Genomic DNA, 7,394 nt, shown 5'->3' on the forward strand with positions numbered 1-7,394 from the left:
AAGAGAGAAAGGCTGGGCTGAGCACTCTCCATGGAACTTCTCTTTTGGACCTGGCTCTTCAGTGGGCTGTCCGGAGACCTCTCACAGGTATATTGAACTCCTGAGGCAGACAGGAAAGCATCAAGGCCCAGTGATGCTTGGGACTGGGAAGCATCCTTTGCAATCTCCTTCTGGAGTTCCTTGACATTGTTCTGTCCAAACAAGAGTGGCAGATTCCTCAAAAACCTAGAGCAAGGCGGAGCAATACTGGAGAAAAGGAAAGTTTCACTTGTGGTTGTAGGCCTTTCTAATTTTCAGATGGTGAGTACACCTAAGGATGTACATTCAGACACGTTTACAGATGAAATGCTGTGCCTCCAAATCAGCGATGCCCCATCATCATCTTGCTGAAAATCAGACCAGAGAGGAAAGTGTAGAAATGCTCATGAGTGGATACACACACACACAGACACAGACACACACACTCCATGTGCCCTATGTCTGACACAGATATGTTTGTATATTCAGGGTGGGAGGATTGAGGAAGATGATGGTGGACTCAGAACACCCTCTTACATGCACATGAAGTTCAAAGGGAGGAAGGCCTGGACAGAGCAGGGTTACCTCCAAAGTCAAGAGATCAGGGAGATGCTAGGTGGCAGATCCTGAAAAATCTTGGCATAGAGGAATATGGTAGTCTTTAGGAAGAAAAGAAAAGGAAGGTGGAATTTCGCCGCAGATGCAGAGGATGCTCCAGAAAGCCACTGTTTATTAAGCACCTTCCGTGTGCCCTGTGTTGGGCTAGGTGCTTTGCAGTGAAAACCGATTCTCACGATAACCCTATGATAGGCATGATTATTGCCTTTGCAAACAAGAAAATCCAGGTTCAGAGGTATCAGGGAAGTGATTTGTCCAGGGTCACATGCAGAGCTGGGATATCTTTCAAAAGCCCATGTTCTTCTGTCTACACCAGGAGTTCTCAACCGTGGCACTGCTAACTTTTTTGGCTGGATAGTTCTTTGTTACGGAGGCTGTCTGTGCATCACGAGATGTTTAGCAACAACCTTGGTATCTACCCCAGGTACAAATAGCACCTGCCCCCTAATTGGGACCATCAAAAATGTCTCCAGACATTAATTGCTCCATGTCCACTGGGGGCAAAACTACCCCTGACCTAAGGCCACTGCTCTGTACCTGCTACTCCCCAAACAAAGGCATTTAGGATTCCCACCCCCAGCAATCCAGAGCTGGTGCAGATCAGCCCTCCTGTCTTCTTTCTGCCTATGGAGTGATCATCCCACAGCCTGCACACTTCATGAGCTCTGTGAGGCAGGCTCAGTCAACACCACCATGCCCGGACTCAGCTCCTGACCCTACTGTGTGGGGTGGAACCATCTGCTTCTCCTGTGTGTAAGCAAAAGGGGGCTGGTGGTCCTGACTGGCAGTTCTCAACCAAGGATGCACATGAGAGTCACCCGGGAAGCTGTTTTATTGTTTTGCTTCTTCTTTGTTTGTTTTTCTTTGTTTGCTTGTTTGTTTTTGATATTCAAAGCAAAGATACCCTTGTCCTGTCCCAGTCCTCTGATGCCCAGCGTTGCACTCTCCTGGTTGTTACGCCTGGCCCGAATCATTTCTTGGGCTCATTTCAGCCTCACCCTTCACTTATGAGCTCCCTTGGATTCATTCATTCACCTCCCAGTCAATTTTCCCTCCTGTGTGCCAGATGCCAGTGTTAAGGACTGGGGCTCAGACAGGGCTGTCAGTCAAGGAGTGAGGGGCAGGGAATGAACATGCCATGGTGCAGAGCAGGACCTGCTGAAGGACAGCCAGGTCCAGCAGCGTAGAGAAGCCGTGAACAGCAGTGTGGAGAAGCAGTGAGCAGCTGCTGTTGAGGGGAGGGAGTACAGGGCTGAGGCAGGTATGTGATGGGTGTGGGGAAGGAGGGGTGGTGGGGCACATCTGTGTATGTGAGTGGGGGTATTTGGGAGGGAATACGGGACTGTGTGCATGTGGAGGGGAAGGGGTTTATGGGTATATGTGCATATGTTATATGCATGTGACTGTGTGAATAGTGTATACGGTACAGGTGTCTTGTCTGTGTGTACAACTGCATGTCTATGTGTGAAGAATCTGGGTGCTGTGTGTGTCTGTGCCCTTGTATGTGCATGTGTCTGTGTGTGTGTATACAAGGTATGTATGTATACAGAGTATCTTTGTGCACGTGTGTGTGTGTGTAGAGGGCCAGGCAGCAAGAAGGCCTCCCAGAGAGTGCAGCCCTTGGTCTGGCTCTTGTAGGAGGAGGAACAGTTCAGTAAGTGGAAAAAGAAGGGGCAGGTCTTCCAGGAAGAGGGACAGGCAGGCAGGGTGTGTACAGGCAGAGGTGTGACTGAGCCTGGCATGTGTGTGGGGCATGGTGGCAGGGGGTTGGGGGGTGGCGAGGAGATGGGGGCATGGATGGGAGAAGGTGAGGACTCAGTTTGGGGGGCACACTAAGTGTGCCTCACTGGAGCCCTCAGCACGCCTTTAGAATTTTTTTTTTTTTTGAAATGGAGTCTTGCTCTGTCACCCAGGCTGGAATGCAGTGGCGCTATCTCGGCTCACTGCAATCTCTGCCTCCCAGGTTCATGCCATGTTCCTGCCTCAGCCTCCCAAGTAGCTGGGACTACAGGCACCCACCACCACGCCCAGCTAATTTTTTGTATTTTAGTAGAGATGGAGTTTCACCATGTTAGCCAGGATGGTCTCAATCTCCTGACCTTGTGATCTGCCTGCCTCAGCCTCGCAAAGTACTGGGATTACAGGCGTGAGCCACCGTGCCCGGCCCCCTTTAGAATTTGAGGTGGGCTTGCCAGAGTTTTGGAGAGACAGCAGCGGCAGCAGGGCAGCACCTCTGGGAAGTCCCGGGAAGAGGCCTGGCTAGGCCAAATCAGGGCCACACCTGAGCTGGCTGCAGGACTGTACAAAGCAAATACATGCTGAAGGGATTAGCAACCTGAGTTCTTGGCCAGCCAAGGTGCATCACACCTGTAATCTCTGCACTTTGGGAAGCCAAAGTGGGAGGGTCTGTGCAAACCAAGCCTCTCCACCAAATCACCTGCCGGCCTCCCACCCACCCCCAATCCCTACCCTAAGCCAGGTGTCTTTAATCTCTGCTGCTGAGCCTGAGGAAATCCAGCACAACCCCACCACCAACAGCAAGGAGAGCACCAGCTGTAACCAGGGCACAGCTCCTGAGCCAGTGGGCTCACTTTTCAATCTGGTTGTGGAGCAGGACACTGAGAAGCAGCCCACAGAGCTGCAAGAGTTCAGGCTGTGAGGGCACTCGAACCTGCCGTCAGCCTCATTGTTTGTGCCTCCGTGGGCAAGGCTACCTCCCTGGCTCTCTGTTCCCAAGCAGGAATCCTGAAATGCCAGCAGCATTGAGTTGCTGTGATTCATTCAACAAATGTATTCCCCTACTATGTGCCAGGCACTGGAATACAGCAGGGAGAAAACAGATAAAGACCCCACCCATGTGAAGCTTGCGCTCTACAGGGAGGAGATCAATCAGTAATAAACAATCAACATAACCAATGACTCCATGGTGGAGGGTGCTAGAGGGAGATAAGGCGGGAAAAATGAAAAGAGCAGGGTATGGCGGACAGAATGCCTGGGATGGCGAATATTGGAATATGAAATGTGGTTGACATGTAGAGGCAGTTAGGGAAATGCTGATTTTGCAAATGAGATCTTGTCATTTCCAACATGGATGGAACTGGGGGACATGTTAAATGAAATAAGCCAGGCACAGAAAAGCAAACTTCTCATATTCTCATTCATTTGTGGGAGCTAAAAATTAAAACAATTTAACTAACGGGGATAGAAAAGTAGAATGATGGTTAACAGAGGCTGGGAAGGGTAGTGGGGTTGGGGGATGTAGGGATGCTTAACAGGTACAAAATATGCAATGAAAGCAATACGATGAATACGATCTGTTATGGATAGTGGAACAAGGTGACTACAGACAGCAATAATTTGTTGTACATTTTCAAATAACTGAGGGAGTACAATTGGAATGTTTGTACCACAAGGAAATGATGAATGCTTGAGGTTATGGAAACCCCGTTTACCCTGACATAATTATTACACATTGCATGCCTGCATCAAAGTGTTTCATGTACCCCATAAATATATATACCTACTATGTGTCATAAAAATTTTTTAATAAGCCATGCTGAAAAGGGCTTCATCCAAGTGATAGAGAATAAACAGAATGAATTATTCTCCGTTATTTATTAATCCAGTCAACACCTACTATGTGTTTGGTTTTATACTAAGAATTAAGGGTGGATGCAAATAATTTCTGTAGGGGCTCATAGTCTGGTATGGGGGACAGGCAAGGATACCAACTAAGGATCCTGTGGTTCATGGTATGGTGGGTGCTATCCAAGGGGTCAGCCTAGAGGATGGGGAGAAAACCTGGTTGGGACAGGAGGGCCTCCAAGGGACCTACTGAGGTTGGCCTGATGGATAAGAGGGAGAAGACAAAGGGCGTTCCAGGCAGGGGAACAGCAGGTGCAAAGACTAGGGGAAGGTAGGGGTTGAAAAAAAGAGGCAGAGTGAGCCACCTGGCGGCATTTGGAGAAGTGTGAGTAGTTCAGGGTGGGTTGAAATGGAGGAGTCACAGAGTAAGTGATCTTTGGGACAATATCCTGAAATCTTTTGAGTGCCATGCCAAAGGTGTTCCGGCTTTTTCAGAAAATAATCACTGAAGGATCTTTAAGCTGGGAAGTGACCTGATTGTAGTAGAATTCCAGGAATAATGCTGACCAGAGCAGAATGAGGGTGGAGGAGGGGAGTGAGAATAGGACAGCATTCTTTCCTTTGGGCCTCCTTTTAATGTCACCTCTTCAAAGAGACATTCTATTTTAAGTCCATCTGAATAGAACCCTCATCATGCCCTGTCCCCGTGAGCCAGCTTTACATTTCTTTATAGCGCTTATTCCTACCCAACATTGCATCGACATCTGTATATATTTCTTTATTTTCTGGTCCCTTCTCTATAGGATATACATTTCACTTAAGCAGGGACTCTACCTATTTTGTTCACAGCTGTGTCACTAACACCTAGAAGAGCACCTGACACACAGTTGGCTTTCAAATTTTGTTGAAAGGAAAAAATAATAAAATTCCTATCTTTTAAGAAATGGAAAACTTTGCTGTGGGTCTGTTTTTATCTGAAGTGGTTGGCAGCTGCGACTTGGGTTTGCCCTGACGATGGTGTTGAGCTGCTGTGAAGGTCAGTGAAGTGAGCCCCAGCCCATGAGATCTGTATCCCAAGGCTCTGGAGCCAACCAAGCAGGCCCATGCTGTTGCAGAACCCTAAGAACCCGGGGCTGCAAAGATCCCATCCACGTGTGCTGACCCTAGCACCTTGGGGCTGGTAGGCTTCTGGCGCTGAGTGCCATGCCAGCATCTTACAACACCAAATAGTTACAGGGAGGGTGCAACTAGCTACTCAGGGCCCTGAATCTGAAATTACAGATTAAAAAATACATTTTGAGTGGGGCATGGTGACTCAAACCTGTAATCCCAGCACTTTGGGAGGCCAAGGTGGGCAGATCACTTGAGGTTAGGAGTTCGAGACCTGCCTGGGCAACATGGTGAAACCTCATCTCTACTAAAAAATACAAAAAGTAGCCAGGCATGGTGGCAGGCACCTATAATCCCAGCTACTTGGGAAGCTGAGGCATGAGAATCACTTGAACCTGGGAGGCAGAAGTTGCAGTGAGCCAAGATCGTGCCACTGCACTCCAGCCTGGATGACAGAGCAAGATACCATCTAAAAATAATAATAATAAAAATTAAAAATAAAAAAAAATTGAGCACGGCCTGTACCAGGCAAAATGTAAGATAGCCTACTTATACTACAAGGTAGGTATTGTTATCCCCATTTTACAGAAGAAAACCTGAAACTGAGAACTGAAAGTTGGTGATTTGCCAAGATCACAGAGCCAAGAAACCAGAAGCCAGGTTTGACTCCAGTGTTTGTGTTCTGTTTCACTCAGCCACATAGACTAAAATGTCTAATCCCAAACAAGACCCACCATCTCAGAGCTCCAAGCTCGGCTGGCCTCACCGCAGAGACCTTCTATCCCCTGTGACACACAGACCCTCAGCACCCCTCACCCAGCAGAGCCCTTTAACTCCCAGGGAAAATGCCAAGCCAAGGTGGGCAGGGTCAACTTGGTGAATGAAATGGAGAAATAAGAAGCCCCACTCAGCTCTAAAACATGCTGTAGAAGATGCAGAAGGATATTTGGAATCAAGAACCCCTGGAAACTGACCAGGGAAGCATTTTGACAAATGAAACTAATGCATGCATAGCCTGACCCTCTGGCAATGACATTAATGCTTTTTCATTTTTTAATGTATTTTATTATTGATTTGAGTTGAGGGAACCTGGGAAGGCTGGGTGTGCTGTGCCTGAGCTCTTTACAATGGGTAAAGTGATGCCGGGGACTTGGTGAGGTTGTTTCCCTGGAACGGTCCCCAGTCTCCATGGCTGGGATTATAGTGTCGGCCACAAATCTTTCATCCAGGCCGCCCCTCCTTGGGAGCAGCTTCCCACGATGCACAGTAAAGGGTGTGGTCGGTCTGTCCTCAGCAGGGACTCAGACTGCTTTCGGGAGATCCAACCCACCTTCCCTCACCTGCCCTGGGACCCACAGTGCCAGTGATTGTGTCTGTGGCTTGAGGTCTTTAATAACCTCAGCTTCTGACAGTCTTCTAAAGGTGCCAGTGACTTAGCAGCTCAGAATAAAAGGCTGATTGAGAGAAAGAGAACAAAGCACCAAGGGTTGGAGAGAGTGGGTGGAGACCTCCCCTGGCTTTGGGGGTTCTCAGACTGTGGGAGTCTGGCTGAACCCCAAGAGCTGTGAAAGATTCCAAGTCTAACCTGGGGTTTATGTTACCACAGCTATTCCAGTTTCCCAGGGTTTGAGATGGGGAAGCTGCTGACGAGGCGGAAGGCCAGCCTCTGCTTCTCCTCCAGTCAGGACCCATTTGCCTGGGCTAGGGGTGCTCCCTGAAACCCTGAGAGAGCTCTGCCCCCAGCCGCTGCCCAGTCTTCCTGCAACCCCTGAGAGAGCTCTGCCCCCAGGCCCTGCCCTGCCACCCCTGCCCTCCTCGACACATGGCCAACTCCTTCCCACCCTCTAGGAATCAGCTTAAATGTCACCTCTGGAAGAGACATTCCTAAGTCGCTCCATCTAACCTGGCCAGCCCTGCTCCGTTTTTTGTATTTCAGAGCTCTTATCACACAGTGTAGTTACATATGTCTTTCTTTCTCTTTTTCTTTCTTTCTTTCTTTCTTTCTTTCTTTCTTTCTTTCTTTCTTTCTTTCTTTCTTTCTTTCTTTCTTTCTCTCTCTCTCT

Source organism: Colobus angolensis, unplaced genomic scaffold (assembly GCF_000951035.1).
Source record: "Colobus angolensis palliatus isolate OR3802 unplaced genomic scaffold, Cang.pa_1.0 Scaffold27, whole genome shotgun sequence".
NCBI classification, from domain to species: domain Eukaryota; kingdom Metazoa; phylum Chordata; class Mammalia; order Primates; family Cercopithecidae; genus Colobus; species Colobus angolensis.